We start from the raw sequence: 12,387 nt of genomic DNA on the forward strand, positions 1-12,387 counted from the left end.
AAGAGTCGCTGCAATGTTGCACAATGTGATGTAGACTGTACACCTTTGTACCTTACGCTTCGTTATATCAAAGCTAGATCTTTGATTTTGCAGTGTTGCTTTACGTACTAGTCTATTTAATGCCTTGCATAGACAATGATAAAACTTCACCTGGGCTATTTCCTAACTTCCCCATGTATATAAAACACACACACACACACACACAAACAATTAGGGGATGCTCTAAAGTGCAGATTTTGACATCCTTCCCCCGCTTGGTCACTTCGACGCCCCTCGCTGGTCATACCTCCCCCAATCATGATCATAAACCGACATCCTTGACTACCAGTGGCGGATCCAGAAGAGGGGGGGGGGGGGGGGGCGCACCGGGCGCCCCCCCCCCCCCCCTCTTAATTTCCAAAGCGAAAAAATATAGCTACAAACGGCAGTTTTTGGACTGTAAAATGTCAAAATTTTCAAGCTCTCTCGCTCCGCTCGCTCGCATTTAATCGCTATGCCATTCTCCTGATGTTGCTGCCAGTAACTGCCAGCAGTTGCGCCCGGTGCGCCCCCCCCCCTTAATTTCCAAAGCGAAGAAGTATAGCTACAAACGGCAGTTTTGGGACTGACAAAGTTCTTTTTGCTTGAGCCTACATAGCGGGTGAAGAGATAGAAAAGACACTTCATGTTCGCAGACGAAATTTATGAAAGTTGCCACTTGATTTTACATCCATCTGCAGATTGAAAATGTACACGCACTTATCCAGTGAAATTGACAAATTCATGGAAAGACACAGTGAACTTGCACTAATCTAGAGCATTGTTGTGATGTGATTGCCCGATAACTTATCTTTCCTTCTTCTTTTTTTTATGACGCCATAATACACTGGAATGGCAAGACTTTGTTTTGGGGAAAAATAATCATAGAAAATGGCATATATTTGTGCAATTCATTATTCAAATAAGATGATATAGGTGGGTTTTTTTTTCAATCGTTGCAGTTAATTCTTTTATCCCTTTTTCACACCATGAATAACGAACAGGTCGTGATATAATGACTATTGTGATACAGATTCATATTTTGCGGCAGTGCTTTGGATAATCTCGAAACCTGCCGGGTCTATAGCCTCTTGCATACCGATTTGTATTACATAAGTGTTATTCAGTTCTTTTGTATTGATTGATATCAGTATTTGATTTCCCTGGGACTCTGACATCACCATGCACACTTTATTTTCCCGATTATTTCTTTTTTAAGTACGCCAAGGTACATATAGATAGCAAGACTTTGTCTTAGGGAAATGCATGGGAACTTGCGAAAAACTTAGTGCATGATTTATTATGCAAAAGAGATGATAGAGATGCGGGGTGTATCTCTTTATCACACCAGGAAAATGAACAGGTCTTATGATAACTATTGTGATATTGTGACGGATTCATATACTGCAGAAGAGTGTCGTAGAATCTCGAAATTTGCCAGGTCTATAGCCTCTTGCGTACCAATTTGCATACATATTTGCATAAATGTTATTAAGTTCTTCTGTATTGATTGATTGCAATACTTGATTTCCCAGTGACTCTGACGACACCATGTACACTTTGTTTGCCCGATAACTTATATGTTTTTCATTACATCTATATAGGTACATGTTGATAGCAAGACTTTGTTGTAGGGAATATATGCATATGGGAAAGTGTCGAATATTTGCATAGTAATGCGAAAGAGATGATAGATATGCGGGATTTTGTTAATAGCTGTGGCTTGTTCTTGTATTTCTTTATCACACCAGGAAAATGAACAGGTCTTGATATGAAACTATTTTGATATTGTGACGGATTCATATATTGCAGAAGAGTGTCGTAGAATCTCGAAACTTGCCGGGTCTATGGCCTCTTGTATACCAATTTGCATTCATATTTGCATAAGTGTTATTAAGTTCTTTTGTATTGATTGATTCCAGTACATGATTTCAGAGTGACTCTGACGACACCATGTACACTTTGTTTGCCCGATAACTTATATGTTTTTCATTACATCTATATAGGTACATGTTGATAGCAAGACTTTGTTGTAGGGAATATATGCATATGGGAAAGTGTCGAATATTTGCATAGTAATGCGAAAGAGATGATAGATATGCGGGATTTTGTTAATAGCTGTGGCTTGTTCTTGTATTTCTTTATCACACCAGGAAAATGAACAGGTCTTGATATGAAACTATTTTGATATTGTGACGGATTCATATATTGCAGAAGAGTGTCGTAGAATCTCGAAACTTGCCGGGTCTATAGCCTCTTGTATACCAATTTGCATTCATATTTGCATAAGTGTTATTAAGTTCTTTTGTATTGATTGATTCCAGTACATGATTTCAGAGTGACTCTGACGACACCATGTACACTTTGTTTGCCCGATAACTTATATGTTTTTTTTTTTTTATGACATCTATGTAGGTACATGTTGATAGCAAGACTTTGTTGTAGGGAATATATGCATATGGATAAGTGTCAAATATTTGCATAATCTTTTATGCAAAAGAGAGGTTAAAGGTGGATGCGTGATTTTTTTTTTTTACTAGTAGCTGTAGTTTGGTCTTTATCACACCATGATTCATGAACAGGTCTTGATAAGATATCTTTAAAGGGAAGATAAACCCCAAGAACAATGTGGATTGAGTGAAAGCAGCAACATTAGTAGAACACGTCAGTGAAAGTTTGAAGAAAATCGGACAATCGATGCAAAAGTTATGAATTTTTAAAGTTTTGGTGTTGGAACCTCTGGATGAGGAGACTAATAGAGGTTATGACGTATGAGTGGACTACAATATCAAGAAAATATAAAGAAAATACTACAAAAATCCATTTTTTATGAAAATTACAAATTCCATCTACTTGATATTGACATATGTTAAGGGTAGCAATTATTCCCCTGCTTTCTGAAAGCGGTTGGTCCACTGCTCTTTCATAATTCTAGAAAAGTGAATTTTTGTTAAATATCCTTTATATTTTCTTTGTATTGTTGTCCACTCATATGTCATATCCTCTAGTAGTCTCCTCATCCAGCGGTTCCAACACCAAAACTTTAAAAATTCATAACTTTTGCATCGCTTGTCCGATTTTTCTCAATTTTTCACTGATGTGTTCTACTAATGTTGCTGCTTTCACTCAATCCACATTGCTCTTTGGGTTTACCTTCCCTTTAATGATTCAGCTTTACATATCGCCGCAACTCGTTGTAAAATCTCGAAAGCTGCCGCTTCTGTAGCCTCTTGCATACCAATTTGCATATGTAATTAAGTAAATATTATTCAGTTTGTTTGTTTTTTTCATTGATTTGATTGACTTCAGTACTTTATTTTCCTTGGTCTCTGACGACACCATGTACACTTTGTTTCCCCGATACTTGCAATACGCAAAGGTACATTGTGATAGCAATTAAGGGGAAGTTATGCACAGGAATTGGTCAAATATTTGCATAATTTACCATGCAAATGAGATGACAGAGGTGCGTATTATTTTTTTTTTCTTTAATAGCTGCAATTTGTTCTTGTTTCACTTTATCAAATCAAGAATCGTGAACAGGTCTTGATATAGTAACTATTATGATTCAGACTCATATGTTGCGGCAATTCGTTGTAGAATCTTGAAAACTAGCCAGTTCTATATCCTCTTGCATACTAATTTGCATACATATTTGCATACGTATCAATCAGTTTTTCTCAATTGATTCCAGGACTTGGTTTTGATTGGACTCTGAAGACATCATGAACACTTTGTTTTTTACCCTATAACTTATAAAAATGATAAAAACGGAAGTTATCAAGTACTACACGTGTATACTGTAATACATTGCTGTATCCATGGCAACTCCTACTTTGCATATTTCACGTATTAATTTGCATATAAGTGAATGTTATGGATCTGTGATTACCTACCCATTATCCTGACACCTTTGAATACTGAAATTATTGCTATATCTGCATGTCTGATGAGATTTTATGAGAATAAAATCATTGAAACACGTTGAAAATTAATGAGTTGGCAGCCATTTTGTTTATGCAAATTAGATGGTCTTAGACTGAAAATTCTGCTTGGGAACCGGGATTTTTGGAATCAGCGTACTTGAATTATGCAAAATAGACCGTTTTATTAAAAAATGCCTCTAACATTCACATTTTCCCCAAATCCTACTTAATAGACTATAAGGTTTAACAATCGATCAAGTTTGATGGTGCACCTCACTCCCCCCCCCCCCCCCCCCGCCACCTTAGACGGGAAGAACATTCGATTTTTCCTAGTTTATTGTTGTTATTTTTGTTTTGGCCGAGCCAATAAATTTAAATGAATCAGCTGCAGCTCCCTTCCTCCGCCCCCCCCCCCCCCCCCCGTTCCGCGGACCCTGTTGAGTAAATGTATATCCCGAAGGCATTGACACGGATGATTTCCTGTTGAATAGTCTAATTTTTTCCCCCATCCCCTCCCCCCGTTTTTTTTTTTTTCGGAGCCAAAAGATGTGCAGGGGGGGGGGGGGGAAGGCTGCAGCCATGCTCATCCGGTATCAACCCCATGCACCAATCTGCATGTTGGTTATTATGTTCCCAATTAGATATACCAAACTTGACTCAACAGCCAACAGTCAACTTTATAAGCTTGTCAAGATTATCATTAGAAGATTAGAATTACAGGACACATATATTTTCTTGCATAATTAGTATGATCACTGAAAAGAAAAAAACACGAGCAGTTTAAGAACCTAACCCTTGTTTAAGAAAAAAAAAAGAAGAGAAAAGATAGAGGGTCGAAGATAACGTGGAAGGCAAATCGTATCATATTTAGGATGGCTGACCCACGATCGATTGATCGGTAGATTGATTAATAGATAGATAGATAGATAGATAGATAGATAGATTGATTGATTGATTGATTGATTGATTGATATACTGATTGATTGATTGATTGATATATTGATTGACTGATATATTGATTGATTGATATATTGATTGATTGATAGATTGATTGATTGTTTGTTTTGATTGATCAATATACATATAACATATCACCAAGGAGAACGCTACAGACATAAAGGGAAAGTGCAATGAAAGGTCAATGAGTGTAAAATGCATTGTTGTTTGTTTTCACCGAGAACGATAGGTTTTACATCCGCCTACATATTGCATCACGAAACACATACATACCAGCAGATGATGACTAAACGAAAAGAACAAAGAGGCTTTAACGCACTATCAAAAGTGATTGTCAAGGCTGCGACAATACATCAGCTGGTGTAGGGTATCTAATGTGAATGTTTGGTTTGACTCATTTCCAGTTGCTTTGTTAGCCTTACGAGATTCTCCAAATGAGTAATCAATTCCATTTCGCAATCATTCACTGGCATTAAACGAGATATATGATTATGTGACTTCTTTTTTCTTTTATTTTTGGAATGCATAAAAAATCACAACACCGTGAAGTTTTTACAAAATCTTTTCTCAAAATTTGCCAATTTTTTTAAGTTGTATTTTTTAAATGCTTGGGCTGTTATTACTCGATCAGACTACATCACATACTATGGCACAAAATTGCAAAATGAAGCATTATATGATTATATATACATACATATATATATATATATATATATATATATATATATCAAACAAAGGGACATTTGACCATTCGTCATTTGCAAGTATTGTTTTTGAAAGAAGTCTGTGCTTCCAATTAAAGAAAAAAAAGCTTCGAAAACAAAGCTAGTCGGCGACAAAGACTAGTTCAGAATACTCATGTGACGTTATTAGTAGTATTCAGCGCCACCTTGGTAATTACTGAATGGTCAGCTGTTTTAACATTATTTTAAAAAGAGAGCGTGGGTCCCATGAGGTCCATTACAGTTGTCAAGGTGTTTTCAAACACTCTTTGTGCTGTTAATGTGTTTACATCTTTGCATATCTCCATGGTTTGTGTTCAGTGACAATGGGGAATGATGGGGGCGGGGCTATGAGTGTTGTCTGGTCACGGGTTGTAAGTTTCGACTAGTCATAGATTTGTTTGTCGTTATGTTATATCGCATAAAAGTCACCTATATATTTCGCACATAACACTGAGCGTCACAGTGTGACTTGTGACTGACAGCACGTTTCACACTCTGATTACAGCCCAGTCATACTTAGCAAGAATCGTTTCCAAACGTTTGAGACCAAGGAGTGTCGAGAAATGATGTTCTTCTTCGATGGAAGAGTCTTCGCCTCTGTGCTGATATTTGTTGTCGGTGAGTAGCTAAATAGGGCCTGACGATCAACAGATCGGTTTAATAACATATTGAAAATTATGAATGTTTTTCCGTCCTGACATAGTAACGAGCTATTCTAATACCTGTATTTCAATAACACTTTTTCAATGCTTGAAAACCGGTTGCATGCACCAGTTGTTGCTACGTCGGGCTTTCAGGTTTTCAAGAAGAGCCGTTGTCAGAAAGGCATGCATGAAACTTGAACATGTCGGTAAACGGATCTATAAACACCTTGCGATATATTCTTGGAAATTAAACCGTAAAATGCAATAAAGGAGAACCGCGTAAATATATATACAGAAATAATTTACCAAACTCAAATAAATTTCGCAAGATTTTTAATCAATTCAATAGACTTTATGAAAGTCAATTATTTCATAAACTTGAATAACTAATGTAATTCATGTAGTTGAATTTTCCTTCGTTACTTTTCCTTCTTTAGATGTTGTATGATTTGGTTGATGATGTTTCTTGGTATATAATATACGTTACCTGTATTCCGGGGTCATTGTTAACGATTTCTCCCCTTCTTGACAGAGACACATTTGTGCGAAACCATTGTAAACTAATGCTAGTAGTGGAAACATCTACCACAAATGAGTTTAAAAAGGTGCGAAAGCTGACTTGATGTAAGAATGTTTATATTCACTATAATTTATGAAAATATTACATAAACACTAGGTCTCAAAGAACTCATATTTACGAAATTCAAGCTGCAATTTCAGAATTCATAGATAGCTATGACACTGCTTTAGGTTTAGGTGAAAGCACTTTTGACGAATTATGCCTTTATCAAGTACAACCCTCTTAATATCTGTTGATCGTCAGGCCCTATATTAGAACATTAATTATTCTAGCAATCGGCAAAGAAAAAAAAATGAAATATAATTGTATACAGGTCCCAAAATCTTGATTTATTTTACTCCACTGGGCGAAAAACTTAAAGGACAAGTTCACCTTTATATACATAATAATTGAGAGAATGCAGCAATATTAGTAGAACACATCAGTGAAAGTATGAGGAAAATCGGACAATTCGTTCGAAAGTTATGAATTCCTCACTCTCACTGATGTGTTCTACTAATATTGCTGCATTCACTCAACCCACATGTCTATGAAGGTAAACTTGTTCTTTAACTACCGTGGATACCTCTCCTTGCCATTAGAGTTAGTAGTCATGGCATATTTTGCAAAATTTCAGCACTAAAAGCAATGAAGTTTTCTCCTTAAGCTTCCCCTATTTATGTGATTTTTGGGTATTTGACAAAGTATCATTTATTTAATTTTAATTCATCACTCAGATATTTTATTGTTGTTGTGGTGGTGCATGTGTATGTGTGTGTGTGTGCGCGTGCTCATGTGTGCGTTGTGTGTTTGTTTTTTCTGACGCCCACGTTGTCATAGAGGTGCTTACTAAAGAGAAGTAAACAGCTGGTAAACATGGAACTTTTTCACCGTATTTCTTGTTTGTTTATCAGTGGAAGTGATATAAGGAGATACTGCATATCATTATCTGTATGAATAATTCATGTTTCAAGAATGCTGATATTCTTTACAGACGAGTAGTATCTCCAAGCACTGCTTTTATTTGGTTCTGTTATATTTCACAGCTTTATTCGTTGTGGACTTACCAATTTCTGTGTAATTTACCAATACCTACTTCCTTTCATCTCCTTTTAATGATTAACGTCTATTCTTTTCTTTTTTTGCGCAGTTAGATACTTCTAGCATTCTGTCCAGTAGCGTGTTATATTTAGTTGTGAAATAGCTGTGATAAAGTAGATTATATTCAATTTGAATTCGCATACCCTACTGATATAAAATGCAATGAATTAAGTTTAATCGATTGACCTTCACAATGCGGTGCCATGTTGGAAATGCAAGGTTCGTGGCGCGCATACTCAAAGAAGAATTCAAAGTGGCAGTCAGTACAAAACGTCTGTAAATGCTATGATTGTATTCAGTCAAGTTGAATGGGATGTGTGTGAAGAGATCCAAACGAACTTGATATCTTCCCTTGCTCTTTTCGAAAGCTGCTCTGGCGAAACCATCACCAGCCCGACAACAAGCAGTCGCCGAGTCACCGGCTGCCTTTTGGCAGCAAGGGGACCAGCTGCCACCCGGCCTTGTGAAGGCAGACGGTCATTTGTTGTCATGGGAACGAGATGCTTTGCTTCCGCCCAACTCTAAATCTGACCGAGGCGCCTCTCAGGCGACGACCAGACATCGACATCCCCTTGACCGATGGTTCGGGCGATGGGACTGGCAGGGAACCGGCACTTCGGGCCAGACTCACGGATCCAAACCCGGCGCTGGTCGAGGTTGGGGTAACGGCTTCAATGGCCGAACCGACGGCAATACCGACTTCAACTATCATGGTCATCGACGCCCTTGGTGGTGGCTGTGGTTGTTTGGAGAATGCGATCGAGATACCACAACCATGACAACCTCGTCGACAACAGCAAGATCAACTCCGAAAATGCGAACCACGCCCCCTCCTCCTGAGTTCCCCGAAATACCAGCAGCGGAACTAGTTGAGAGTACCGCTATTAACAGAAGATCATAGGGATTAGATGCAACCCAATGTTCCTTGAAGAATAATCATGTATCCTGCGAACTTATGATTATACACCTATTCCATACATACTCTCTTTAATGACCTACAGAGGGGTGTGTGTTTTGTCCTTCTCTACACGTTACTAAATACTAACTTTGGCGTACATACAATCATGGCTTGTCACTTCTATTTCTTTTAATGTCGCTTTTAAGTTACCTAGCTACAGTCCATTCGAATTAATACATACATACCCATACACACACAAACACACATATGTGTAAATGTTATATATATACCTATATATATATATATATATACAATTATATATATATATATATATATATATATATATATATATATATATATATATATATATATTGAAACAACGAAGGCAAAACTTACCAGAAACATAAAGATAGTGAAAACTTCGAGGAAAGAAAATGGTTTCCATCCCATTTTCTTTGCTCAAAGTTTTCACTATAATATAGTGAAAACTCTCTCTCTCTCTCTCTATATATATATATATATATATATATAGTACATATTATGTACTATATATATATATATATATATATAGAGAGAGAGAGAGAGAGAGAGCGAGAAGGGGTCCCGACCGTGTACAGAACCAGTGTAGCTCCTTCATTATTATCTTTTCGCACTATATACATATATATATATATATATATATATATATATATATACATGTATATGTATATATATATATATATATATATATATATATATATATATATATACATATAACTATATACATAATTTGTATGTTCATAATGTAAATTACATTCCGTAGAGTAATAACTACATGGTTATATAAATATATGAAATATGCGTGAATTGCTTACTTTAAATTTGTTCACGGTGACATGTGAACTCTGTCTGTTTTGTACAACTGCAGTGTTATGTTGTTTCTGAGTCAATACTAATCTAATGCTAAGTATTCTCATTTGATATTGACCACGAAGCTAGTATAGTGATTATTAACACAGAAAACATTTTTAGTGATAAAAAAACAAATCTTCTGTAGTGGTTAGTTGTCATTCTCAGACATGTCAAAGTGATCGTGGCCTGCCTCTCTCCCGCCTAAATGATTCGTCAACACCCTGTCGGACGAACAATGTTATGCTATATGAGTGAACTTTTAAAAAAAAAAAAGGCAAAAAAATATTAAGAGTGATGGTTCCGTTGTTAGTATTGTGTTGAAGAGAGAGTAGGAAATGGCTTAGACTAATGAGTGATGGGAGAGACAACGTCCTCTTTCACCAGGTGACTTACTTCCTGTTCTGTTGTGCCTGTGTATATTTCAAACTGTTGGAAATACAATCGATCTAACACAGAAGGACATCTCATGGTATTCATTTTCAGCTCATTTCTGTTCACACTACGAAAAATCGATCAATATTAATCATATACTGCACTTTCTCATTACATGGACGAGAGCTTAAACTAGTACAAATGGACACACACTCACACAAACAAACATGACAAACCTTTTCGCACAGATGCCTTATACGTTCAATGTTATGATAGTAAGTCATGAACATGAACATGATGAAAATAAATGGGGAGCTCATGGCTATTGCATATATATATATATATATATATATATATATATATATATATATAATTTGAAAAAAATGTATAATATGCGATTTTTATCTCTCCATTGTTCTCTATTATCATCACTTGAATCTAACTCTGGAGTGATAACTGACACAGTCACGAGTAACACAGAACATTGAGCAACAATTTTTATCACCGATCACCAATAAAGATTTAATTAAATATATCGAAGTCAATTCAGAAATATCCTAACAGTCCTGTTTGTAGATCCTTCACCTTAGGTTACACGTGTAACTTTTGTTTTGTACATGGAATTTTCTTCTTTTTCTTTGTGAGTATCATTCAATGAATGATATAAATGTGCATGCGCGAAGAATGATGTTAGAGAAACTATAGGAGACAAGTCGTAGGACAAGAATCGATGCGAAACAACTGTAGACACATATCAGAACTATATCACAGATTATTGCCCCACTACTTATGACCTCACAAAGCGCTTGTGTTTAAGAAAAAAAAAACATCTGCACGAAAATATTATTTACTTGTGATATTGTGCAACAGTACATTAAAGACGAATTAAAATTATAAGGCTTATGTATTAACTATTTCGGAAATTTAAGTAAGATTGAATGGTAGCATTCACAGGCTTTACCGTTTTGTTGGTGCACAACATAAATAGGCTACTGAGATACTTCAGTATATAAGTCTTAAAACAACCATTCAGATATATTCTACTTCAAATTATGATTGAATGTATCATTCCTAATAACGTTCAACTATTGGATATTTCGAAAAAAAAAATGATGGTCGTCGGATGTCTGTCAAAGAATACCGAGGGAAGATGGGAAAGGAGCGACAGTGAGTTCGTAAATACAATTATTGCAGCAACAACAAAATACCCAATACAAGCAATACAAACATAACATAGCCTAAGGTCCAGTAGGGTTCTATCAAGCGCCTTGGGCAAAGCTGGATATGCAAGATTCACAATTTTTTTTTTTAGTATTGGAATGATGCTACATAATACATATGATATACAGTTTACAATTATCGAGATATGGCTTGACATGTGCAATTCGAAAGCCATTGTGAAATACAGTGTGATACTTGTTAATTAGAAAATATACTATATCATAATCACGACCTTTACGAGTAAAAGTATTATAACCCCCGGCAGGAGGTTCTAATACCTGCCAGCTCGAAAAATCACAGAAAAAAAAAAATGATTTCATATGAAGAGTTTCAAAACTCTGTCAAATCATGAACAAAATTTTGATTTCGGGTGAAATTTCGTGGTAGGGCCCTTCTGCTAGGCAGACAAAAAAATGCAGTGATAAAGTCACTGTCAATAATTATAGAGGTAATCCTTTGCTACGTAATATATGCTTGGTAATTTAGTGACACGAAATACCAACAGTAATTTGATTCTATCACTGCATACAATCTTCACAATCGGATGCATTTAGATATTGTAAGCACATAAAGACCTAGAAATCAGGAAGTAGGGTGTCTTTCAAACGCTCTCTCAATATCAAGGCGAGATTCTTGGCTCTGTAATGCGAGAAGCGCGAATACATCTTAATAATCATCTCTGAAATCATGTTCTGGTGACATTAAAATGACAAAGAGTAATCTATGCCTTCGAAATGAAGTAGCCGGAAAAGAGTGTCCTGCAAAGAATACAATAGAGACTGAGAGTTTCCCTTAACGGATAACTGTGATAGGAATAACATGTACAACGTCTAAGATTTCAGAATTGAATAAGCTATCAAAGAAAACCAAAAGAAAAGCCGAAAATCAATATTACACTTGTACAACAAAGTAACCTTACTAATACCACATTCTCATGTTATCCATTGACTCGTTGTCCATCATCATCATCAACTTCATTGGTCTTTCATTCATCATCATCGCCATCATCCAGCCGTCCATGTCGCCGCACAGAAGGAACTTGCTGGCCCACATGAGTTTACGGACGAGTCGAATG

The sequence above is a fragment of the Diadema setosum genome, chromosome 2 (assembly GCF_964275005.1).
Source record: "Diadema setosum chromosome 2, eeDiaSeto1, whole genome shotgun sequence".
In the NCBI taxonomy this organism is placed as follows: Eukaryota; Metazoa; Echinodermata; class Echinoidea; order Diadematoida; family Diadematidae; genus Diadema; species Diadema setosum.